Source organism: Pelobates fuscus, chromosome 3 (genome assembly GCF_036172605.1).
Source record: "Pelobates fuscus isolate aPelFus1 chromosome 3, aPelFus1.pri, whole genome shotgun sequence".
Lineage (NCBI taxonomy): Eukaryota > Metazoa > Chordata > Amphibia > Anura > Pelobatidae > Pelobates > Pelobates fuscus.
Genome location: NC_086319.1, coordinates 400,083,696 through 400,106,619, shown reverse-complemented (window position 1 = coordinate 400,106,619; position 22,924 = coordinate 400,083,696). Strand labels below are relative to the sequence as shown.

General features: G+C 45.7%; 12 non-coding genes across 12 annotated transcripts; all 12 read left to right on the top strand.

Annotated features, from left to right (window-relative positions):
- The first annotated feature begins 975 nt into the window (after window positions 1–975).
- Window positions 976–1,047, top strand: TRNAE-CUC (transfer RNA glutamic acid (anticodon CUC)). The gene has a single exon. It is a non-coding gene; the product is annotated as a tRNA-Glu (tRNA).
- Window positions 1,048–1,748: 701 nt separating this feature from the next.
- Window positions 1,749–1,820, top strand: TRNAE-CUC (transfer RNA glutamic acid (anticodon CUC)). Its single transcript has one exon. It is a non-coding gene; the product is annotated as a tRNA-Glu (tRNA).
- Window positions 1,821–4,740: 2,920 nt separating this feature from the next.
- Window positions 4,741–4,812, top strand: TRNAE-CUC (transfer RNA glutamic acid (anticodon CUC)). Its single transcript has one exon. It is a non-coding gene; the product is annotated as a tRNA-Glu (tRNA).
- Window positions 4,813–5,573: 761 nt separating this feature from the next.
- On the top strand, window positions 5,574–5,645 carry TRNAE-CUC (transfer RNA glutamic acid (anticodon CUC)). The gene has a single exon. It is a non-coding gene; the product is annotated as a tRNA-Glu (tRNA).
- Window positions 5,646–7,043: 1,398 nt separating this feature from the next.
- Window positions 7,044–7,115, top strand: TRNAE-CUC (transfer RNA glutamic acid (anticodon CUC)). The gene has a single exon. It is a non-coding gene; the product is annotated as a tRNA-Glu (tRNA).
- A 1,662-nt stretch (window positions 7,116–8,777) lies between these two features.
- On the top strand, window positions 8,778–8,849 carry TRNAE-CUC (transfer RNA glutamic acid (anticodon CUC)). Its single transcript has one exon. It is a non-coding gene; the product is annotated as a tRNA-Glu (tRNA).
- Window positions 8,850–9,474: 625 nt separating this feature from the next.
- TRNAE-CUC (transfer RNA glutamic acid (anticodon CUC)) lies at window positions 9,475–9,546 on the top strand. Its single transcript has one exon. It is a non-coding gene; the product is annotated as a tRNA-Glu (tRNA).
- Window positions 9,547–12,338: 2,792 nt separating this feature from the next.
- Window positions 12,339–12,410, top strand: TRNAE-CUC (transfer RNA glutamic acid (anticodon CUC)). The gene has a single exon. It is a non-coding gene; the product is annotated as a tRNA-Glu (tRNA).
- A 625-nt stretch (window positions 12,411–13,035) lies between these two features.
- On the top strand, window positions 13,036–13,107 carry TRNAE-CUC (transfer RNA glutamic acid (anticodon CUC)). Its single transcript has one exon. It is a non-coding gene; the product is annotated as a tRNA-Glu (tRNA).
- Window positions 13,108–16,111: 3,004 nt separating this feature from the next.
- TRNAE-CUC (transfer RNA glutamic acid (anticodon CUC)) lies at window positions 16,112–16,183 on the top strand. The gene has a single exon. It is a non-coding gene; the product is annotated as a tRNA-Glu (tRNA).
- Window positions 16,184–19,247: 3,064 nt separating this feature from the next.
- TRNAE-CUC (transfer RNA glutamic acid (anticodon CUC)) lies at window positions 19,248–19,319 on the top strand. The gene has a single exon. It is a non-coding gene; the product is annotated as a tRNA-Glu (tRNA).
- Window positions 19,320–22,247: 2,928 nt separating this feature from the next.
- On the top strand, window positions 22,248–22,319 carry TRNAE-CUC (transfer RNA glutamic acid (anticodon CUC)). The gene has a single exon. It is a non-coding gene; the product is annotated as a tRNA-Glu (tRNA).
- Window positions 22,320–22,924: the final 605 nt, after the last annotated feature.

Below are 22,924 nucleotides of genomic sequence, written 5' to 3'. Positions count from 1 at the left end.
AATCGGTTTCCTTTTTGCCTTTAAAATAAGCGATCTTGCTGCAGTCTAATTAGGGCGCATTGAGGAAATCTGTGTAAGAATGGACCTTGCTGACATTTTCAGTGCCTTAACCCCTTAAGGACACATGACATGTGTGACATGTCATGATGCCCATTTATTCCAGAAGTTTGGTCCTTAAGGGGTTAAAAGGCAAACGTTTGAATTGCACTGTCGCGTGGAAACCTTGAGCTTCTGGATACCACAAACTCGTTTTCTCACAGTTTCTAGCAGCTCACAGTTCCCTGGTCGTCTAGTGGTTAGGATTCGGCGCTCTCACCGCCGCGGCCCGGGTTTGATTCCCGGTCAGGGAAAATTAACCTTTTCCCGCAACAAGCAAAATGTGCCCTAAAAATACATAAAACCCCACAAATGTTAAATCCCCTAATAGCCCTGATCTGGGTGACCAACATATCCAAAGATCACACATATCAGTTCAGGGGTTCAGGAATTTCCTGGAAGTCATAATTTTGACCAAGCGTGCACATGGTCCTATGCCCAAAACAGTTCCATGAAATCAGTGCTAACAGTCGGTCAAGTTTGATAGGCTTTTACAGGTTTCCCTGCAGGGCCCATAATCTGTGTGTAGGAGGCTGGCAAGCAGGCTCCTCCAGGAGCTCGTGGCAAACTCACTTGGAGAGGGAGAAGAGCTATGATACGCCCAGGAAATGGAGATAACGAGATGGTTAAATAATGGTTGATTGAAGCTGTCAGGTGTAGCTCGCACTTTAATTTGAAATCGGTTTCCTTTTTGCCTTTAAAATAAGCGATCTTGCTGCAGTCTAATTAGGGCGCATTGAGGAAATCTGTGTAAGAATGGACCTTGCTGACATTTTCAGTGCCTTAAAAGGCAAACGTTTGAATTGCACTGTCGCGTGGAAACCTTGAGCTTCTGGATTCCACAAACTTGTTTTCTCACAGTTTCTAGCAGCTCACAGTTCCCTGGTGGTCTAGTGGTTAGGATTCGGCGCTCTCACCGCCGTGGCCCGGGTTCGATTCCCGGTCAGGGAAAATTAACCTTTTCCCGCAACAAGCAAAATGTGCCCTAAAAATACATAAAACCCCACAAATGTTAAATCCCCTAATAGCCCTGATCTGGGTGACCAACATATCCAAAGATCACACATATCAGTTCAGGGGTTCAGGAATTTCCTGGAAGTCATAATTTTGACTAAGCGTGCACATGGTCCTATGCCCAAAACAGTTCCATGAAATCAGTGCTAACAGTCGGTCAAGTTTGGTAGGCTTTTACAGGTTTCCCTGCAGGGCCCATAATCTGTGGGTAGGAGGCTGGCAAGCAGGCTCCTCCAGGAGCTTGTGGAAAACTCACTTGGAGAGGGAGGAGAGCTATGATACGCCCAGGAAATGGAGATAACGAGATGGTTAAATAATGGTTGATTGAAGCTGTCAGGTGTAGCTCGCACTTTAATTTGAAATCGGTTTCCTTTTTGCCTTTAAAATAAGCGATCTTGCTGCAGTCTAATTAGGGCGCATTGAGGAAATCTGTGTAAGAATGGACCTTGCTGACATTTTCAGTGCCTTAACCCCTTAAGGATACATGACATGTGTGACATGTCATGATGCCCATTTATTCCAGAAGTTTGGTCCTTAAGGGGTTAAAAGGCAAACGTTTGAATTGCACTGTCGCGTGGAAACCTTGAACTTCTGGATACCACAAACTCGTTTTCTCACAGTTTCTAGCAGCTCACAGTTCCCTGGTCGTCTAGTGGTTAGGATTCGGCGCTCTCACCGCCGTGGCCCGGGTTCGATTCCCGGTCAGGGAAAATTAACCTTTTCCCGCAACAAGCAAAATGTGCCCTAAAAATACATAAAACCCCACAAATGTTAAATCCCCTAATAGCCCTGATCTGGGTGACCAACATATCCAAAGATCACACATATCAGTTCAGGGGTTCAGGAATTTCCTGGAAGTCATAATTTTGACTAAGCGTGCACATGGTCCTATGCCCAAAACAGTTCCATGAAATCAGTGCTAACAGTCGGTCAAGTTTGGTAGGCTTTTACAGGTTTCCCTGCAGGGCCCATAATCTGTGGGTAGGAGGCTGGCAAGCAGGCTCCTCCAGGAGCTTGTGGAAAACTCACTTGGAGAGGGAGGAGAGCTATGATACGCCCAGGAAATGGAGATAACGAGATGGTTAAATAATGGTTGATTGAAGCTGTCAGGTGTAGCTCGCACTTTAATTTGAAATCGGTTTCCTTTTTGCCTTTAAAATAAGCGATCTTGCTGCAGTCTAATTAGGGCGCATTGAGGAAATCTGTGTAAGAATGGACCTTGCTGACATTTTCAGTGCCTTAACCCCTTAAGGATACATGACATGTGTGACATGTCATGATGCCCATTTATTCCAGAAGTTTGGTCCTTAAGGGGTTAAAAGGCAAACGTTTGAATTGCACTGTCGCGTGGAAACCTTGAACTTCTGGATACCACAAACTCGTTTTCGCACAGTTTCTAGCAGCTCACAGTTTCCTGGTAGTCTAGTGGTTAGGATTCGGCGCTCTCACCGCCGCGGCCCGGGTTCGATTCCCGGTCAGGGAAAGTTAATCTTTTCCCGCAACAAGCAAAATGTTCCCTAAAAATACATAAAACCCCACAAATGTTACATCCCCTAATAGCCCTGATCTGGGTGACCAACATATCCAAAGATCACACATATCAGTTCAGGGGTTCAGGAATTTCCTGGAAGTCATAATTTTGACCAAGCGTGCACATGGTCCTATGCCCAAAACAGTTCCATGAAATCAGTGCTAACAGTCGGTCACGTTTGGTAGGCTTTTACAGGTTTCCCTGCAGGGCCCATAATCTGTGGGTAGGAGGCTGGCAAGCAGGCTCCTCCAGGAGCTCGTGGCAAACTCACTTGGAGAGGGAGGAGAGCTATGATATGCCCAGGAAATGGAGATAACGAGATGGTTAAATAATGGTTGATTGAAGCTGTCAGGTGTAGCTCGCACTTTAATTTGAAATCGGTTTCCTTTTTGCCTTTAAAATAAGCGATCTTGCTGCAGTCTAATTAGGGCGCATTGTGGAAATCTGTGTAAGAATGGACCTTGCTGACATTTTCAGTGCCTTAAAAGGCAAACGTTTGAATTGCACTGTCGCGTGGAAACCTTGAGCTTCTGGATACCACAAACTCGTTTTCTCACAGTTTCTAGCAGCTCTCAGTTCCCTGGTGGTCTAGTGGTTAGGATTCGGCGCTCTCACCGCCGCGGCCTGGGTTCGATTCCTGGTCAGGGAAAATTAACCTTTTCCTGCAACAAGCAAAATGTGCCCTAAAAATACATAAAACCCCTCAAATGTTAAATCCCCTAATAGCCCTGATCTGGGTGACCAACATATCCAAAGATCACACATATCAGTTCAGGGGTTCAGGAATTTCCTGGAAGTCATAATTTTGACCAAGCGTGCACATGGTCCTATGCCCAAAACAGTTCCATGAAATCAGTGCTAACAGTCGGTCAAGTTTGGTAGGCTTTTACAGGTTTCCCTGCAGGGCCCATAATCTGTGGGTAGGAGGCTGGCAAGCAGGCTCCTCCAGGAGCTCGTTGCAAACTCACTTGGAGAGGGAGGAGAGCTATGATACGCCCAGGAAATGGAGATAACGAGATGGTTAAATAATGGTTGATTGAAGCTGTCAGGTGTAGCTCGCACTTTAATTTGAAATCGGTTTCCTTTTTGCCTTTAAAATAAGCGATCTTGCTGCAGTCTAATTAGGGCGCATTGAGGAAATCTGTGTAAGAATGGACCTTGCTGACATTTTCAGTGCCTTAAAAGGCAAACGTTTGAATTGCACTGGAAATCGGTTTCCTTTTTGACCTTAAAATAAGCGATCTTGCTACAGTCTAATTAGGGCGCATTGAGGAAATCTGTGTAAGAATGGACCTTGCTGACATTTTCAGTGCCTTAAAAGGCAAACGTTTGAATTGCACTGTCGTGTGGAAACCTTGAGCTTCTGGATACCACAAATCGTTTTCTCACAGTTTCTAGCAGCTCACAGTTCCCTGGTAGTCTAGTGGTTAGGATTCGGCGCTCTCACCGCCGCGGCCCGGGCTCGATTCCCGGTCAGGGAAAGTTAATCTTTTCCCGCAAAATGTTCACCAAAAATACATTAAACCCAACAAATGTTACATCCCCTAATAGCCCTGATCTGGGTGACCAACATATCCAAAGATCACACATATCAGTTCAGGGGTTCAGGAATTTCCTGGAAGTCATAATTTTGACCAAGCGTGCACATGGTCCTATGCCCAAAACAGTTCCATGAAATCAGTGCTAACAGTCGGTCAAGTTTGGTAGGCTTTTACAGGTTTCCCTGCAGGGCCCATAATCTGTGGGTAGGAGGCTGGCAAGCAGGCTCCTCCAGGAGCTCGTGGCAAACTCACTTGGAGAGGGAGGAGAGCTATGATACGCCCAGGAAATGGAGATAACGAGATGGTTAAATAATGGTTGATTGAAGCTGTCAGGTGTAGCTCGCACTTTAATTTGAAATCGGTTTCCTTTTTGCCTTTAAAATAAGCGATCTTGCTGCAGTCTAATTAGGGCGCATTGAGGAAATCTGTGTAAGAATGGACCTTGCTGACATTTTCAGTGCCTTAAAAGGCAAACGTTTGAATTGCACTGTCGCGTGGAAACCTTGAGCTTCTGGATACCACAAACTCGTTTTCTCACAGTTTCTAGCAGCTCTCAGTTCCCTGGTGGTCTAGTGGTTAGGATTCGGCGCTCTCACCGCCGCGGCCCGGGTTCGATTCCCGGTCAGGGAAAATTAACCTTTTCCCGCAACAAGCAAAATGTGCCCTAAAAATACATAAAACCCCACAAATGTTAAATCCCCTAATAGCCCTGATCTGGGTGACCAACATATCCAAAGATCACACATATCAGTTCAGGGGTTCAGGAATTTCCTGGAAGTCATAATTTTGACCAAGCGTGCACATGGTCCTATGCCCAAAACAGTTCCATGAAATCACTGCTAACAGTCGGTCAAGTTTGATAGGCTTTTACAGGTTTCCCTGCAGGGCCCATAATCTGTGTGTAGGAGGCTGGCAAGCAGGCTCCTCCAGGAGCTCGTGGCAAACTCACTTGGAGAGGGAGAAGAGCTATGATACGCCCAGGAAATGGAGATAACGAGATGGTTAAATAATGGTTGATTGAAGCTGTCAGGTGTAGCTCGCACATTAATTTGAAATCGGTTTCCTTTTTGCCTTTAAAATAAGCGATCTTGCTGCAGTCTAATTAGGGCGCATTGAGGAAATCTGTGTAAGAATGGACCTTGCTGACATTTTCAGTGCCTTAAAAGGCAAACGTTTGAATTGCACTGGAAATCGGTTTCCTTTTTGCCTTTAAAATAAGCGATCTTGCTGCAGTCTAATTAGGGCGCATTGAGGAAATCTGTGTAAGAATGGACCTTGCTGACATTTTCAGTGCCTTAAAAGGCAAACGTTTGAATTGCACTGTCGCGTGGAATCCTTGAGCTTCTGGATACCACAAACTCGTTTTCTCACAGTTTCTTGCAGTTCTCAGTTCCCTGGTGGTCTAGTGGTTAGGATTCGGCGCTCTCACCGCCGCGGCCCGGGTTCGATTCCCGGTCAGGGAAAATTAACCTTTTCCCGCAACAAGCAAAATGTGCCCTAAAAATACATAAAACCCCACAAATGTTAAATCCCCTAATAGCCCTGATCTGGGTGACCAACATATCCAAAGATCACACATATCAGTTCAGGGGTTCAGGAATTTCCTGGAAGTCATAATTTTGACCAAGCGTGCACATGGTCCTATGCCCAAAACAGTTCCATGAAATCACTGCTAACAGTCGGTCAAGTTTGATAGGCTTTTACAGGTTTCCCTGCAGGGCCCATAATCTGTGTGTAGGAGGCTGGCAAGCAGGCTCCTCCAGGAGCTCGTGGCAAACTCACTTGGAGAGGGAGGAGAGCTATGATACGCCCAGGAAATGGAGATAACGAGATGGTTAAATAATGGTTGATTGCAGCTGTCAGGTGTAGCTCGCACTTTAATTTGAAATCGGTTTCCTTTTTGCCTTTAAAATAAGCGATCTTGCTGCAGTCTAATTAGGGCGCATTGAGGAAATCTGTGTAAGAATGGACCTTGCTGACATTTTCAGTGCCTTAACCCCTTAAGGACACATGACATGTGTGACATGTCATGATGCCCATTTATTCCAGAAGTTTGGTCCTTAAGGGGTTAAAAGGCAAACGTTTGAATTGCACTGTCGCGTGGAAACCTTGAGCTTCTGGATACCACAAACTCGTTTTCTCACAGTTTCTAGCAGCTCACAGTTCCCTGGTCGTCTAGTGGTTAGGATTCGGCGCTCTCACCGCCGCGGCCCGGGTTCGATTCCCGGTCAGGGAAAGTTAATCTTTTCCCGCAACAAGCAAAATGTTCCCTAAAAATACATAAAACCCCACAAATGTTACATCCCCTAATAGCCCTGATCTGGGTGACCAACATATCCAAAGATCACACATATCAGTTCAGGGGTTCAGGAATTTCCTGGAAGTCACAATTTTGACCAAGCGTGCACATGGTCCTATGCCCAAAACAGGTCCATGAAATCAGTGCTAACAGTCGGTTAAGTTTGGTAGGCTTTTACAGGTTTCCCTGCAGGGCCCATAATCTGTGGGTAGGAGGCTGGCAAGCAGGCTCCTCCAGGAGCTCGTGGCAAACTCACTTGGAGAGGGAGGAGAGCTATGATATGCCCAGGAAATGGAGATAACGAGATGGTTAAATAATGGTTGATTGAAGCTGTCAGGTGTAGCTCGCACTTTAATTTGAAATCGGTTTCCTTTTTGCCTTTAAAATAAGCGATCTTGCTGCAGTCTAATTAGGGCGCATTGAGGAAATCTGTGTAAGAATGGACCTTGCTGACATTTTCAGTGCCTTAAAAGGCAAACGTTTGAATTGCACTGTCGCGTGGAATCCTTGAGCTTCTGGATACCACAAACTCGTTTTCTCACAGTTTCTAGCAGCTCTCAGTTCCCTGGTGGTCTAGTGGTTAGGATTCGGCGCTCTCACCGCCGCGGCCTGGGTTCGATTCCCGGTCAGGGAAAATTAACCTTTTCCTGCAACAAGCAAAATGTGCCCTAAAAATACATAAAACCCCACAAATGTTAAATCCCCTAATAGCCCTGATCTGGGTGACCAACATATCCAAAGATCACACATATCAGTTCAGGGGTTCAGGAATTTCCTGGAAGTCATAATTTTGACCAAGCGTGCACATGGTCCTATGCCCAAAACAGTTCCATGAAATCACTGCTAACAGTCGGTCAAGTTTGATAGGCTTTTACAGGTTTCCCTGCAGGGCCCATAATCTGTGTGTAGGAGGCTGGCAAGCAGGCTCCTCCAGGAGCTCGTGGCAAACTCACTTGGAGAGGGAGGAGAGCTATGATACGCCCAGGAAATGGAGATAACGAGATGGTTAAATAATGGTTGATTGCAGCTGTCAGGTGTAGCTCGCACTTTAATTTGAAATCGGTTTCCTTTTTGCCTTTAAAATAAGCGATCTTGCTGCAGTCTAATTAGGGCGCATTGAGGAAATCTGTGTAAGAATGGACCTTGCTGACATTTTCAGTGCCTTAAAAGGCAAACGTTTGAATTGCACTGGAAATCGGTTTCCTTTTTGCCTTTAAAATAAGCGATCTTGCTGCAGTCTAATTAGGGCGCATTGAGGAAATCTGTGTAAGAATGGACCTTGCTGACATTTTCAGTGCCTTAAAAGGCAAACGTTTGAATTGCACTGTCGCGTGGAAACCTTGAGCTTCTGGATTCCACAAACTTGTTTTCTCACAGTTTCTAGCAGCTCACAGTTCCCTGGTGGTCTAGTGGTTAGGATTCGGCGCTCTCACCGCCGCGGTCTGGGTTCGATTCCCGGTCAGGGAAAATTAACCTTTTCCCGCAACAAGCAAAATGTGCCCTAAAAATACATAAAACCCCACAAATGTTAAATCCCCTAATAGCCCTGATCTGGGTGACCAACATATCCAAAGATCACACATATCGGTTCAGGAATTTCCTGGAAGTCATAATTTTGACTAAGCGTGCACATGGTCCTATGCCCAAAACAGTTCCATGAAATCAGTGCTAACAGTCGGTCACGTTTGGTAGGCTTTTACAGGTTTCCCTGCAGGGCCCATAATCTGTGGGTAGGAGGCTGGCAAGCAGGCTCCTCCAGGAGCTCGTGGCAAACTCACTTGGAGAGGGAGGAGAGCTATGATATGCCCAGGAAATGGAGATAACGAGATGGTTAAATAATGGTTGATTGAAGCTGTCAGGTGTAGCTCGCACTTTAATTTGAAATCGGTTTCCTTTTTGCCTTTAAAATAAGCGATCTAGCTGCAGTCTAATTAGGGCGCATTGTGGAAATCTGTGTAAGAATGGACCTTGCTGACATTTTCAGTGCCTTAAAAGGCAAACGTTTGAATTGCACTGGAAATCGGTTTCCTTTTTGCCTTTAAAATAAGCGATCTTGCTGCAGTCTAATTAGGGCGCATTGAGGAAATCTGTGTAAGAATGGACCTTGCTGACATTTTCAGTGCCTTAACCCCTTAAGGACACATGACATGTGTGACATGTCATGATGCCCATTTATTCCAGAAGTTTGGTCCTTAAGGGGTTAAAAGGCAAACGTTTGAATTGCACTGTCGCGTGGAAACCTTGAACTTCTGGATACCACAAACTCGTTTTCTCACAGTTTCTAGCAGCTCACAGTTCCCTGGTAGTCTAGTGGTTAGGATTCGGCGCTCTCACCGCCGCGGCCCGGGTTCGATTCCCGGTCTGGGAAAGTTAATCTTTTCCCGCAACAAGCAAAATGTTCCCTAAAAATACATAAAACCCCACAAATGTTACATCCCCTAATAGCCCTGATCTGGGTGACCAACATATCCAAAGATCACACATATCAGTTCAGGGGTTCAGGAATTTCCTGGAAGTCATAATTTTGACCAAGCGTGCACATGGTCCTATGCCCAAAACAGTTCCATGAAATCAGTGCTAACAGTCGGTTAAGTTTGGTAGGCTTTTACAGGTTTCCCTGCAAGTCCCATAATCTGTGGGTAGGAGGCTGGCAAGCAGGCTCCTCCAGGAGCTCGTGGCAAACTCACTTGGAGAGGGAGGAGAGCTATGATACGCCCAGGAAATGGAGATAACGAGATGGTTAAATAATGGTTGATTGAAGCTGTCAGGTGTAGCTCGCACTTTAATTTGAAATCGGTTTCCTTTTTGCCTTTAAAATAAGCGATCTTGCTGCAGTCTAATTAGGGCGCATTGAGGAAATCTGTGTAAGAATGGACCTTGCTGACATTTTCAGTGCCTTAAAAGGCAAACGTTTGAATTGCACTGTCGCGTGGAATCCTTGAGCTTCTGGATACCACAAACTCGTTTTCTCACAGTTTCTAGCAGCTCTCAGTTCCCTGGTGGTCTAGTGGTTAGGATTCGGCGCTCTCACCGCCGCGGCCCGGGTTCGATTCCCGGTCAGGGAAAATTAACCTTTTCCCGCAACAAGCAAAATGTGCCCTAAAAATACATAAAACCCCACAAATGTTAAATCCCCTAATAGCCCTGATCTGGGTGACCAACATATCCAAAGATCACACATATCAGTTCAGGGGTTCAGGAATTTCCTGGAAGTCATAATTTTGACCAAGCGTGCACATGGTCCTATGCCCAAAACAGTTCCATGAAATCAGTGCTAACAGTCGGTCAAGTTTGGTAGGCTTTTACAGGTTTCCCTGCAGGGCCCATAATCTGTGGGTAGGAGGCTGGCAAGCAGGCTCCTCCAGGAGCTCGTGGCAAACTCACTTGGAGAGGGAGGAGAGCTATGATACGCCCAGGAAATGGAGATAACGAGATGGTTAAATAATGGTTGATTGAAGCTGTCAGGTGTAGCTCGCACTTTAATTTGAAATCGGTTTCCTTTTTGCCTTTAAAATAAGCGATCTTGCTGCAGTCTAATTAGGGCGCATTGAGGAAATCTGTGTAAGAATGGACCTTGCTGACATTTTCAGTGCCTTAAAAGGCAAACGTTTGAATTGCACTGTCGCGTGGAAACCTTGAGCTTCTGGATTCCACAAACTTGTTTTCTCACAGTTTCTAGCAGCTCACAGTTCCCTGGTGGTCTAGTGGTTAGGATTCGGCGCTCTTACCGCCGTGGCCCGGGTTCGATTCCCGGTCAGGGAAAATTAACCTTTTCCCGCAACAAGCAAAATGTGCCCTAAAAATACATAAAACCCCACAAATGTTAAATCCCCTAATAGCCCTGATCTGGGTGACCAACATATCCAAAGATCACACATATCAGTTCAGGGGTTCAGGAATTTCCTGGAAGTCATAATTTTGACTAAGCGTGCACATGGTCCTATGCCCAAAACAGTTCCATGAAATCAGTGCTAACAGTCGGTCAAGTTTGGTAGGCTTTTACAGGTTTCCCTGCAGGGCCCATAATCTGTGGGTAGGAGGCTGGCAAGCAGGCTCCTCCAGGAGCTTGTGGAAAACTCACTTGGAGAGGGAGGAGAGCTATGATACGCCCAGGAAATGGAGATAACGAGATGGTTAAATAATGGTTGATTGAAGCTGTCAGGTGTAGCTCGCACTTTAATTTGAAATCGGTTTCCTTTTTGCCTTTAAAATAAGCGATCTTGCTGCAGTCTAATTAGGGCGCATTGAGGAAATCTGTGTAAGAATGGACCTTGCTGACATTTTCAGTGCCTTAACCCCTTAAGGATACATGACATGTGTGACATGTCATGATGCCCATTTATTCCAGAAGTTTGGTCCTTAAGGGGTTAAAAGGCAAACGTTTGAATTGCACTGTCGCGTGGAAACCTTGAACTTCTGGATACCACAAACTCGTTTTCTCACAGTTTCTAGCAGCTCACAGTTTCCTGGTAGTCTAGTGGTTAGGATTCGGCGCTCTCACCGCCGCGGCCCGGGTTCGATTCCCGGTCAGGGAAAGTTAATCTTTTCCCGCAACAAGCAAAATGTTCCCTAAAAATACATAAAACCCCACAAATGTTACATCCCCTAATAGCCCTGATCTGGGTGACCAACATATCCAAAGATCACACATATCAGTTCAGGGGTTCAGGAATTTCCTGGAAGTCATAATTTTGACCAAGCGTGCACATGGTCCTATGCCCAAAACAGTTCCATGAAATCAGTGCTAACAGTCGGTCACGTTTGGTAGGCTTTTACAGGTTTCCCTGCAGGGCCCATAATCTGTGGGTAGGAGGCTGGCAAGCAGGCTCCTCCAGGAGCTCGTGGCAAACTCACTTGGAGAGGGAGGAGAGCTATGATATGCCCAGGAAATGGAGATAACGAGATGGTTAAATAATGGTTGATTGAAGCTGTCAGGTGTAGCTCGCACTTTAATTTGAAATCGGTTTCCTTTTTGCCTTTAAAATAAGCGATCTTGCTGCAGTCTAATTAGGGCGCATTGTGGAAATCTGTGTAAGAATGGACCTTGCTGACATTTTCAGTGCCTTAAAAGGCAAACGTTTGAATTGCACTGTCGCGTGGAAACCTTGAGCTTCTGGATACCACAAACTCGTTTTCTCACAGTTTCTAGCAGCTCTCAGTTCCCTGGTGGTCTAGTGGTTAGGATTCGGCGCTCTCACCGCCGCGGCCTGGGTTCGATTCCTGGTCAGGGAAAATTAACCTTTTCCTGCAACAAGCAAAATGTGCCCTAAAAATACATAAAACCCCACAAATGTTAAATCCCCTAATAGCCCTGATCTGGGTGACCAACATATCCAAAGATCACACATATCAGTTCAGGGGTTCAGGAATTTCCTGGAAGTCATAATTTTGACCAAGCGTGCACATGGTCCTATGCCCAAAACAGTTCCATGAAATCAGTGCTAACAGTCGGTCACGTTTGGTAGGCTTTTACAGGTTTCCCTGCAGGGCCCATAATCTGTGGGTAGGAGGCTGGCAAGCAGGCTCCTCCAGGAGCTCGTGGCAAACTCACTTGGAGAGGGAGGAGAGCTATGATATGCCCAGGAAATGGAGATAACGAGATGGTTAAATAATGGTTGATTGAAGCTGTCAGGTGTAGCTCGCACTTTAATTTGAAATCGGTTTCCTTTTTGCCTTTAAAATAAGCGATCTTGCTGCAGTCTAATTAGGGCGCATTGTGGAAATCTGTGTAAGAATGGACCTTGCTGACATTTTCAGTGCCTTAAAAGGCAAACGTTTGAATTGCACTGTCACGTGGAAACCTTGAGCTTCTGGATACCACAAACTCGTTTTCTCACAGTTTCTAGCAGCTCTCAGTTCCCTGGTGGTCTAGTGGTTAGGATTCGGCGCTCTCACCGCCGCGGCCTGGGTTCGATTCCCGGTCAGGGAAAATTAACCTTTTCCTGCAACAAGCAAAATGTGCCCTAAAAATACATAAAACCCCACAAATGTTAAATCCCCTAATAACCCTGATCTGGGTGACCAACATATCCAAAGATCACACATATCAGTTCAGGGGTTCAGGAATTTCCTGGAAGTCATAATTTTGACCAAGCGTGCACATGGTCCTATGCCCAAAACAGTTCCATGAAATCAGTGCTAACAGTCGTTCAAGTTTGGTAGGCTTTTACAGGTTTCCCTGCAGGGCCCATAATCTGTGGGTAGGAGGCTGGCAAGCAGGCTCCTCCAGGAGCTCGTGGCAAACTCACTTGGAGAGGGAGGAGAGCTATGATACGCCCAGGAAATGGAGATAACGAGATGGTTAAATAATGGTTGATTGAAGCTGTCAGGTGTAGCTCGCACTTTAATTTGAAATCGGTTTCCTTTTTGCCTTTAAAATAAGCGATCTTGCTGCAGTCTAATTAGGGCGCATTGAGGAAATCTGTGTAAGAATGGACCTTGCTGACATTTTCAGTGCCTTAAAAGGCAAACGTTTGAATTGCACTGTCGCGTGGAAACCTTGAGCTTCTGGATTCCACAAACTCGTTTTCTCACAGTTTCTAGCAGCTCACAGTTCCCTGGTGGTCTAGTGGTTAGGATTCGGCGCTCTCACCGCCGCGGCCCGGGTTCGATTCCCGGTCAGGGAAAGTTAATCTTTTCCCGCAACAAGCAAAATGTTCCCTAAAAATACATAAAACCCCACAAATGTTACATCCCTTAATAGCCCTGATCTGGGTGACCAACATATCCAAAGATCACACATATCAGTTCAGGGGTTCAGGAATTTCCTGGAAGTCATAATTTTGACCAAGCGTGCACATGGTCCTATGCCCAAAACAGTTCCATGAAATCAGTGCTAACAGTCGGTCACGTTTGGTAGGCTTTTACAGGTTTCCCTGCAGGGCCCATAATCTGTGGGTAGGAGGCTGGCAAGCAGGCTCCTCCAGGAGCTTGTGGCAAACTCACTTGGAGAGGGAGGAGAGCTATGATACGCCCAGGAAATGGAGATAACGAGATGGTTAAATAATGGTTGATTGAAGCTGTCAGGTGTAGCTCGCACTTTAATTTGAAATCGGTTTCCTTTTTGCCTTTAAAATAAGCGATCTTGCTGCAGTCTAATTAGGGCGCATTGAGGAAATCTGTGTAAGAATGGACCTTGCTGACATTTTCAGTGCCTTAACCCCTTAAGGACACATGACATGTGTGACATGTCATGATGCCCATTTATTCCAGAAGTTTGGTCCTTAAGGGGTTAAAAGGCAAACGTTTGAATTGCACTGTCGCGTGGAAACCTTGAGCTTCTGGATACCACAAACTCGTTTTCTCACAGTTTCTAGCAGCTCACAGTTCCCTGGTCGTCTAGTGGTTAGGATTCGGCGCTCTCACCGCCGCGGCCCGGGTTCGATTCCCGGTCAGGGAAAATTAACCTTTTCCCGCAACAAGCAAAATGTGCCCTAAAAATACATAAAACCCCACAAATGTTAAATCCCCTAATAGCCCTGATCTGGGTGACCAACATATCCAAAGATCACACATATCAGTTCAGGGGTTCAGGAATTTCCTGGAAGTCATAATTTTGACCAAGCGTGCACATGGTCCTATGCCCAAAACAGTTCCATGAAATCAGTGCTAACAGTCGGTCAAGTTTGATAGGCTTTTACAGGTTTCCCTGCAGGGCCCATAATCTGTGTGTAGGAGGCTGGCAAGCAGGCTCCTCCAGGAGCTCGTGGCAAACTCACTTGGAGAGGGAGAAGAGCTATGATACGCCCAGGAAATGGAGATAACGAGATGGTTAAATAATGGTTGATTGAAGCTGTCAGGTGTAGCTCGCACTTTAATTTGAAATCGGTTTCCTTTTTGCCTTTAAAATAAGCGATCTTGCTGCAGTCTAATTAGGGCGCATTGAGGAAATCTGTGTAAGAATGGACCTTGCTGACATTTTCAGTGCCTTAACCCCTTAAGGATACATGACATGTGTGACATGTCATGATGCCCATTTATTCCAGAAGTTTGGTCCTTAAGGGGTTAAAAGGCAAACGTTTGAATTGCACTGTCGCGTGGAAACCTTGAACTTCTGGATACCACAAACTCGTTTTCTCACAGTTTCTAGCAGCTCACAGTTTCCTGGTAGTCTAGTGGTTAGGATTCGGCGCTCTCACCGCCGCGGCCCGGGTTCGATTCCCGGTCAGGGAAAGTTAATCTTTTCCCGCAACAAGCAAAATGTTCCCTAAAAATACATAAAACCCCACAAATGTTACATCCCCTAATAGCCCTGATCTGGGTGACCAACATATCCAAAGATCACACATATCAGTTCAGGGGTTCAGGAATTTCCTGGAAGTCATAATTTTGACCAAGCGTGCACATGGTCCTATGCCCAAAACAGTTCCATGAAATCAGTGCTAACAGTCGGTCAAGTTTGGTAGGCTTTTACAGGTTTCCCTGCAGGGCCCATAATCTGTGGGTAGGAGGCTGGCAAGCAGGCTCCTCCAGGAGCTCGTGGCAAACTCACTTGGAGAGGGAGGAGAGCTATGATACGCCCAGGAAATGGAGATAACGAGATGGTTAAATAATGGTTGATTGAAGCTGTCAGGTGTAGCTCGCACTTTAATTTGAAATCGGTTTCCTTTTTGCCTTTAAAATAAGCGATCTTGCTGCAGTCTAATTAGGGCGCATTGAGGAAATCTGTGTAAGAATGGACCTTGCTGACATTTTCAGTGCCTTAAAAGGCAAACGTTTGAATTGCACTAGAAATCGGTTTCCTTTTTGCCTTTAAAATAAGCGATCTTGCTGCAGTCTAATTAGGGCGCATTGAGGAAATCTGTGTAAGAATGGACCTTGCTGACATTTTCAGTGCCTTAAAAAGCAAACGTTTGAATTGCACTGTCGTGTGGAAACCTTGAGCTTCTGGATACCACAAACTCGTTTTCTCACAGTTTCTAGCAGCTCACAGTTCCCTGGTAGTCTAGTGGTTAGGATTCGGCGCTCTCACCGCCGCGGCCCGGGCTCGATTCCCGGTCAGGGAAAGTTAATCTTTTCCCGCAAAAAGCAAAATGTTCACCAAAAATACATTAAACCCAACAAATGTTACATCCCCTAATAGCCCTGATCTGGGTGACCAACATATCCAAAGATCACACATATCAGTTCAGGGGTTCAGGAATTTCCTGGAAGTCATAATTTTGACCAAGCGTGCACATGGTCCTATGCCCAAAACAGTTCCATGAAATCAGTGCTAACAGTCGGTCAAGTTTGGTAGGCTTTTACAGGTTTCCCTGCAGGGCCCATAATCTGTGGGTAGGAGGCTGGCAAGCAGGCTCCTCCAGGAGCTCGTGGCAAACTCACTTGGAGAGGGAGGAGAGCTATGATATGCCCAGGAAATGGAGATAACGAGATGGTTAAATAATGGTTGATTGAAGCTGTCAGGTGTAGCTCGCACTTTAATTTGAAATCGGTTTCCTTTTTGCCTTTAAAATAAGCGATCTTGCTGCAGTCTAATTAGGGCGCATTGAGGAAATCTGTGTAAGAATGGACCTTGCTGACATTTTCAGTGCCTTAAAAGGCAAACGTTTGAATTGCACTGTCGCGTGGAATCCTTGAGCTTCTGGATACCACAAACTCGTTTTCTCACAGTTTCTAGCAGCTCACAGTTCCCTGGTGGTCTAGTGGTTAGGATTCGGCGCTCTCACCGCCGTGGCCCGGGTTCGATTCCCGGTCAGGGAAAATTAACCTTTTCCCGCAACAAGCAAAATGTGCCCTAAAAATACATAAAACCCCACAAATGTTAAATCCCCTAATAGCCCTGATCTGGGTGACCAACATATCCAAAGATCACACATATCAGTTCAGGGGTTCAGGAATTTCCTGGAAGTCATAATTTTGACTAAGCGTGCACATGGTCCTATGCCCAAAACAGTTCCATGAAATCAGTGCTAACAGTCGGTCAAGTTTGGTAGGCTTTTACAGGTTTCCCTGCAGGGCCCATAATCTGTGGGTAGGAGGCTGGCAAGCAGGCTCCTCCAGGAGCTTGTGGAAAACTCACTTGGAGAGGGAGGAGAGCTATGATACGCCCAGGAAATGGAGATAACGAGATGGTTAAATAATGGTTGATTGAAGCTGTCAGGTGTAGCTCGCACTTTAATTTGAAATCGGTTTCCTTTTTGCCTTTAAAATAAGCGATCTTGCTGCAGTCTAATTAGGGCGCATTGAGGAAATCTGTGTAAGAATGGACCTTGCTGACATTTTCAGTGCCTTAACCCCTTAAGGATACATGACATGTGTGACATGTCATGATGCCCATTTATTCCAGAAGTTTGGTCCTTAAGGGGTTAAAAGGCAAACGTTTGAATTGCACTGTCGCGTGGAAACCTTGAACTTCTGGATACCACAAACTCGTTTTCTCACAGTTTCTAGCAGCTCACAGTTTCCTGGTAGTCTAGTGGTTAGGATTCGGCGCTCTCACCGCCGCGGCCCGGGTTCGATTCCCGGTCAGGGAAAGTTAATCTTTTCCCGCAACAAGCAAAATGTTCCCTAAAAATACATAAAACCCCACAAATGTTACATCCCCTAATAGCCCTGATCTGGGTGACCAACATATCCAAAGATCACACATATCAGTTCAGGGGTTCAGGAATTTCCTGGAAGTCATAATTTTGACCAAGCGTGCACATGGTCCTATGCCCAAAACAGTTCCATGAAATCAGTGCTAACAGTCGGTCAAGTTTGGTAGGCTTTTACAGGTTTCCCTGCAGGGCCCATAATCTGTGGGTAGGAGGCTGGCAAGCAGGCTCCTCCAGGAGCTCGTGGCAAACTCACTTGGAGAGGGAGGAGAGCTATGATACGCCCAGGAAATGGAGATAACGAGATGGTTAAATAATGGTTGATTGAAGCTGTCAGGTGTAGCTCGCACTTTAATTTGAAATCGGTTTCCTTTTTGCCTTTAAAATAAGCGATCTTGCTGCAGTCTAATTAGGGCGCATTGAGGAAATCTGTGTAAGAATGGACCTTGCTGACATTTTCAGTGCCTTAAAAGGCAAACGTTTGAATTGCACTGGAAATCGGTTTCCTTTTTGCCTTTAAAATAAGCGATCTTGCTGCAGTCTAATTAGGGCGCATTGAGGAAATCTGTGTAAGAATGGACCTTGCTGACATTTTCAGTGCCTTAAAAAGCAAACGTTTGAATTGCACTGTCGTGTGGAAACCTTGAGCTTCTGGATACCACAAACTCGTTTTCTCACAGTTTCTAGCAGCTCACAGTTCCCTGGTAGTCTAGTGGTTAGGATTCGGCGCTCTCACCGCCGCGGCCCGGGCTCGATTCCCGGTCAGGGAAAGTTAATCTTTTCCCGCAAAAAGCAAAATGTTCACCAAAAATACATTAAACCCAACAAATGTTACATCCCCTAATAGCCCTGATCTGGGTGACCAACATATCCAAAGATCACACATATCAGTTCAGGGGTTCAGGAATTTCCTGGAAGTCATAATTTTGACCAAGCGTGCACATGGTCCTATGCCCAAAACAGTTCCATGAAATCAGTGCTAACAGTCGGTCAAGTTTGGTAGGCTTTTACAGGTTTCCCTGCAGGGCCCATAATCTGTGGGTAGGAGGCTGGCAAGCAGGCTCCTCCAGGAGCTCGTGGCAAACTCACTTGGAGAGGGAGGAGAGCTATGATATGCCCAGGAAATGGAGATAACGAGATGGTTAAATAATGGTTGATTGAAGCTGTCAGGTGTAGCTCGCACTTTAATTTGAAATCGGTTTCCTTTTTGCCTTTAAAATAAGCGATCTTGCTGCAGTCTAATTAGGGCGCATTGAGGAAATCTGTGTAAGAATGGACCTTGCTGACATTTTCAGTGCCTTAAAAGGCAAACGTTTGAATTGCACTGTCGCGTGGAATCCTTGAGCTTCTGGATACCACAAACTCGTTTTCTCACAGTTTCTAGCAGCTCTCAGTTCCCTGGTGGTCTAGTGGTTAGGATTCGGCGCTCTCACCGCCGCGGCCTGGGTTTGATTCCCGGTCAGGGAAAATTAACCTTTTCCTGCAACAAGCAAAATGTGCCCTAAAAATACATAAAACCCCACAAATGTTAAATCCCCTAATAGCCCTGATCTGGGTGACCAACATATCCAAAGATCACACATATCAGTTCAGGGGTTAAGGAATTTCCTGGAAGTCATAATTTTGACCAAGCGTGCACATGGTCCTATGCCCAAAACAGTTCCATGAAATCACTGCTAACAGTCGGTCAAGTTTGATAGGCTTTTACAGGTTTCCCTGCAGGGCCCATAATCTGTGTGTAGGAGGCTGGCAAGCAGGCTCCTCCAGGAGCTCGTGGCAAACTCACTTGGAGAGGGAGGAGAGCTATGATACGCCCAGGAAATGGAGATAACGAGATGGTTAAATAATGGTTGATTGCAGCTGTCAGGTGTAGCTCGCACTTTAATTTGAAATCGGTTTCCTTTTTGCCTTTAAAATAAGCGATCTTGCTGCAGTCTAATTAGGGCGCATTGAGGAAATCTGTGTAAGAATGGACCTTGCTGACATTTTCAGTGCCTTAAAAGGCAAACGTTTGAATTGCACTGGAAATCGGTTTCCTTTTTGCCTTTAAAATAAGCGATCTTGCTGCAGTCTAATTAGGGCGCATTGAGGAAATCTGTGTAAGAATGGACCTTGCTGACATTTTCAGTGCCTTAAAAGGCAAACGTTTGAATTGCACTGTCGCGTGGAAACCTTGAGCTTCTGGATTCCACAAACTTGTTTTCTCACAGTTTCTAGCAGCTCACAGTTCCCTGGTGGTCTAGTGGTTAGGATTCGGCGCTCTCACCGCCGTGGCCCGGGTTCGATTCCCGGTCATGGAAAATTAACTTTTTCCCGCAACAAGCAAAATGTGCCCTAAAAATACATAAAACCCCACAAATGTTAAATCCCCTAATAGCCCTGATCTGGGTGACCAACATATCCAAAGATCACACATATCAGTTCAGGGGTTCAGGAATTTCCTGGAAGTCATAATTTTGACTAAGCGTGCACATGGTCCTATGCCCAAAACAGTTCCATGAAATCAGTGCTAACAGTCGGTCAAGTTTGGTAGGCTTTTACAGGTTTCCCTGCAGGGCCCATAATCTGTGGGTAGGAGGCTGGCAAGCAGGCTCCTCCAGGAGCTTGTGGAAAACTCACTTGGAGAGGGAGGAGAGCTATGATACGCCCAGGAAATGGAGATAACGAGATGGTTAAATAATGGTTGATTGAAGCTGTCAGGTGTAGCTCGCACTTTAATTTGAAATCGGTTTCCTTTTTGCCTTTAAAATAAGCGATCTTGCTGCAGTCTAATTAGGGCGCATTGAGGAAATCTGTGTAAGAATGGACCTTGCTGACATTTTCAGTGCCTTAAAAGGCAAACGTTTGAATTGCACTGTCGCGTGGAAACCTTGAGCTTCTGGATACCACAAACTCATTTTCTCACAGTTTCTAGCAGCTCTCAGTTCCCTGGTGGTCTAGTGGTTAGGATTCAGCGCTCTCACCGCCGCGGCCCGGGTTCGATTCCCGGTCAGGGAAAATTAACCTTTTCCCGCAACAAGCAAAATGTGCCCTAAAAATACATAAAACCCCACAAATGTTAAATCCCCTAATAGCCCTGATCTGGGTGACCAACATATCCAAAGATCACACATATCAGTTCAGGGGTTCAGGAATTTCCTGGAAGTCATAATTTTGACCAAGCGTGCACATGGTCCTATGCCCAAAACAGTTCCATGAAATCACTGCTAACAGTCGGTCAAGTTTGATAGGCTTTTACAGGTTTCCCTGCAGGGCCCATAATCTGTGTGTAGGAGGCTGGCAAGCAGGCTCCTCCAGGAGCTCGTGGCAAACTCACTTGGAGAGGGAGAAGAGCTATGATACGCCCAGGAAATGGAGATAACGAGATGGTTAAATAATGGTTGATTGAAGCTGTCAGGTGTAGCTCGCACTTTAATTTGAAATCGGTTTCCTTTTTGCCTTTAAAATAAGCGATCTTGCTGCAGTCTAATTAGGGCGCATTGAGGAAATCTGTGTAAGAATGGACCTTGCTGACATTTTCAGTGCCTTAAAAGGCAAACGTTTGAATTGCACTGGAAATCGGTTTCCTTTTTGCCTTTAAAATAAGCGATCTTGCTGCAGTCTAATTAGGGCGCATTGAGGAAATCTGTGTAAGAATGGACCTTGCTGACATTTTCAGTGCCTTAAAAGGCAAACGTTTGAATTGCACTGTCGCGTGGAATCCTTGAGCTTCTGGATACCACAAACTCGTTTTCTCACAGTTTCTAGCAGTTCTCAGTTCCCTGGTGGTCTAGTGGTTAGGATTCGTCGCTCTCACCGCCGCGGCCCGGGTTCGATTCCCGGTCAGGGAATATTAACCTTTTCCCGCAACAAGCAAAATGTGCCCTAAAAATACATAAAACCCCACAAATGTTAAATCCCCTAATAGCCCTGATCTGGGTGACCAACATATCCAAAGATCACACATATCAGTTCAGGGGTTCAGGAATTTCCTGGAAGTCATAATTTTGACCAAACGTGCACATGGTCCTATGCCCAAAACAGTTCCATGAAATCACTGCTAACAGTCGGTCAAGTTTGATAGGCTTTTACAGGTTTCCCTGCAGGGCCCATAATCTGTGTGTAGGAGGCTGGCAAGCAGGCTCCTCCAGGAGCTCGTGGCAAACTCACTTGGAGAGGGAGGAGAGCTATGATACACCCAGGAAATGGAGATAACGAGATGGTTAAATAATGGTTGATTGCAGCTGTCAGGTGTAGCTCGCACTTTAATTTGAAATCGGTTTCCTTTTTGCCTTTAAAATAAGCGATCTTGCTGCAGTCTAATTAGGGCGCATTGAGGAAATCTGTGTAAGAATGGACCTTGCTGACATTTTCAGTGCCTTAACCCCTTAAGGACACATGACATGTGTGACATGTCATGATGCCCATTTATTCCAGAAGTTTGGTCCTTAAGGGGTTAAAAGGCAAACGTTTGAATTGCACTGTCGCGTGGAAACCTTGAGCTTCTGGATACCACAAACTCGTTTTCTCACAGTTTCTAGCAGCTCATAGTTCCCTGTTCGTCTAGTGGTTAGGATTCGGCGCTCTCACCGCCGCGGCCCGGGTTCGATTCCCGGTCAGGGAAAGTTAATCTTTTCCCGCAACAAGCAAAATGTTCCCTAAAAATACATAAAACCCCACAAATGTTACATCCCCTAATAGCCCTGATCTGGGTGACCAACATATCCAAAGATCACACATATCAGTTCAGGGGTTCAGGAATTTCCTGGAAGTCACAATTTTGACCAAGCGTGCACATGGTCCTATGCCCAAAACAGGTCCATGAAATCAGTGCTAACAGTCGGTTAAGTTTGGTAGGCTTTTACAGGTTTCCCTGCAGGGCCCATAATCTGTGGGTAGGAGGCTGGCAAGCAGGCTCCTCCAGGAGCTCGTGGCAAACTCACTTGGAGAGGGAGGAGAGCTATGATATGCCCAGGAAATGGAGATAACGAGATGGTTAAATAATGGTTGATTGAAGCTGTCAGGTGTAGCTCGCACTTTAATTTGAAATCGGTTTCCTTTTTGCCTTTAAAATAAGCGATCTTGCTGCAGTCTAATTAGGGCGCATTGAGGAAATCTGTGTAAGAATGGACCTTGCTGACATTTTCAGTGCCTTAAAAGGCAAACGTTTGAATTGCACTGTCGCGTGGAATCCTTGAGCTTCTGGATACCACAAACTCGTTTTCTCACAGTTTCTAGCAGCTCTCAGTTCCCTGGTGGTCTAGTGGTTAGGATTCGGCGCTCTCACCGCCGCGGCCTGGGTTCGATTCCCGGTCAGGGAAAATTAACCTTTTCCTGCAACAAGCAAAATGTGCCCTAAAAATACATAAAACCCCACAAATGTTAAATCCCCTAATAGCCCTGATCTGGGTGACCAACATATCCAAAGATCACACATATCAGTTCAGGGGTTAAGGAATTTCCTGGAAGTCATAATTTTGACCAAGCGTGCACATGGTCCTATGCCCAAAACAGTTCCATGAAATCACTGCTAACAGTCGGTCAAGTTTGATAGGCTTTTACAGGTTTCCCTGCAGGGCCCATAATCTGTGTGTAGGAGGCTGGCAAGCAGGCTCCTCCAGGAGCTCGTGGCAAACTCACTTGGAGAGGGAGGAGAGCTATGATACGCCCAGGAAATGGAGATAACGAGATGGTTAAATAATGGTTGATTGCAGCTGTCAGGTGTAGCTCGCACTTTAATTTGAAATCGGTTTCCTTTTTGCCTTTAAAATAAGCGATCTTGCTGCAGTCTAATTAGGGCGCATTGAGGAAATCTGTGTAAGAATGGACCTTGCTGACATTTTCAGTGCCTTAAAAGGCAAACGTTTGAATTGCACTGGAAATCGGTTTCCTTTTTGCCTTTAAAATAAGCGATCTTGCTGCAGTC